Here is a 2,538-nt window from a genome sequence, read left to right as displayed (position 1 = left end):
GCCATTACACAAGATTGGTTGTCTTGCCAAGTTTCACCATTGCTAACAGAGACTCTGAAGCAACAGACACCAGAGTTTTAACAGAAGAGAAATCTGTTTCATAGGCTAGGTGTAGACATGTTTATTTATCTAGAAGGTGACAGTAAATCCTCTCTGTGTCCTCTCTTACCTTCTGAAACAGAGAATTTTATGGTGATTAAAACAGGGGCACTTGCATCTTTCCTGTTTAAGGAAAGATGGAAGAAAGAATGGAAGGAAGGGAGGAAATTCAGTAGTTCCTGACTAAAATGTTAGCTATTCACAATTCATAATATGAAATGTTAACATTTATTTCAGTGTTTGTGTGTGAAGCACTGTTCTAAACATTTAATCCATTTTTCAACTCTATGAGATAAATACTATTATTCTCCTTATTTTATACATGAGTCAGTTGAGGCACAGAAATGTTACAGAGCATTCCTAAAACCCTAGAGCTAACAGTAGAGCCAGTTATCTCAGAGCTCCTGCTCTTACTCCACTATGCTAAAATTTTTGTATCCACCACTAAAACAGAAAATGCTTCAAAGATGGGAGTTTAGAAAAAATGTGAAAGATGGGAGTAAATTTAGAAAAATGGAGGCTAATATCAAAGGCTAGAGAATTTACAGTGTTTGATAATGAAGTCTCTCTTGTGTAGCTTCAAGGGATTCTTTTTCCACTGATCTCAGACTCTGGGGTCTAAATGGAATCTGAAGCAGAATCTGTGCAATGGAGACATGTTGCATTAGGTTTATTAGAAGCTGATTGCTGAGTGATGAGATGATTCATCTCCTTGTTCTTGCTGAAGCCAGCAGTCACAGATTCCCACTGATGCATATATACCCATTGATGGCACTCCTTCTCTCAGCCAAACATCATACAAATGGGAGCCATTCCTTCTTTCTTTCTTCCATCCCTCCCTTCCTTCCTTTCTCTAAGTCATTGAAACTCATTAAACTGGCCAGGCTCTGTGTCAGTTGCTGACAATTAAATAAGTAAATGTGCCAGTTTGTATATATTACATTCCCAGAAAAAGCCATATTCTTTGATGTAATCTTGTGGGAACAGACACATTAGTGTTGATTAGAATGGAATTCTTTGACTGAGTGTTTCCATGGAGATGTGCCCCACCCAACTGTAGGTGATAACTCCGACTGGATAATTTCCATGGATGTGTGGCCTTGCCCATTCAGCGTGGGCCTTGATTAGTTTAGAGAGCACTATATAAGCTCAGACAGAAGGAGCGAACTTGCTACAGCCAAGAGGGACGCTTGGAAGAATGCACAGGAGCTAAGAGAGGAGTTGCAGCTGAGACAGACATTTTAAAGACGGCCATTGGAAGCTGATGCAGACATTTTGGAGAACACCATTTTGAAACACAACCTGGGAGCAAGCAGACCCCAGCCATGTGCCTTCCCAGCTAGCAGAGGTTTTCCGATGCCAATGGCCTTTCTCCAGGGAAGGTACCCTTTGTTGATGGACACTTTATGGCCTTAAGACTGTAACTCTGTAACCAAATAAACCCCATTTATAAAAGCCAGTCCATCTCTGGTATTTTGCATTCTGGCAGCATTAGCAAAGTGGAACAGTAAATAAGCAGTAACTAAGTAAGACAAGGGTTCCTGGTCTCTAAGAAGACACAAGCATGTTTTTAAAAAACTGGCGATCTGTATATAATGCAAGGAGGTACATAAAAGGGAGTGGTCACTTCAACCTGGGGCATTGAGAAAGTCTTCATGGAAGAGGTTAATGCTTGAGCTAAGTCTTAAAAGATGTGTGGGTTGAGGGATAGGATGGTCAGAGTGAAATGGGGAGAGCATTCCAGGAACAGCAACAAAGGCTTGGAGGACGAAAGCAGTAGGATATCTTGCGGGAATTGTGAAAAGGTTGGCCTAGATGGAGCCAGGGTGGGAGAAGAGGTCATTAGAACAAAGCTGGAGAGGTGGCAAGAGCCAGACCAGGCAAGACAGAGAGCAGGAGTCATTAATGGAAAGCCACCTCTGAGACTTAATTTTCATAATTTTAAAATTCCTTGCAGTTTATCATATGATATCTGGGCTTTAGGGCCTTAGGATACTAGGTCTTATGTAGTATCTTATGTAAGTTCTGGCAAGATTAACACATCTATGATAACAAATAACTGATATGAACTGACAATCAGTTTGATCTTTGATATCAAATTTAAAGACAGGTATTTTTTTCCCCACGGTCATGCCAGTACTCTGAACAACACCTATTTCTCAGTACTACTTTGATGCAAAAGTTTGCTGTTGAGATTCAGTATAAATGAACAGCATGATTTCATTCCAAATATTTCCATCCAAGCTTTTTTAGAACAAACATACAGGGCTTGCTAAATGCCAGGCATTGTTGTAAGCATTTTACAAATATTAGTTTTTGTTCTAACCATACAATCAGAGGTCAGCACCATTATTATCCCTATTTTACAAATGCAGAAATAGCAACTGAGTAACATGTTCAAAGTTACAGAGCTAGTAAGTGGTGGAGCTGGTATTTGAA

This window comes from Choloepus didactylus, chromosome 3 (assembly GCF_015220235.1).
Source record: "Choloepus didactylus isolate mChoDid1 chromosome 3, mChoDid1.pri, whole genome shotgun sequence".
Lineage (NCBI taxonomy): Eukaryota > Metazoa > Chordata > Mammalia > Pilosa > Megalonychidae > Choloepus > Choloepus didactylus.
Note: the sequence above shows the minus strand (reverse complement) of the source record.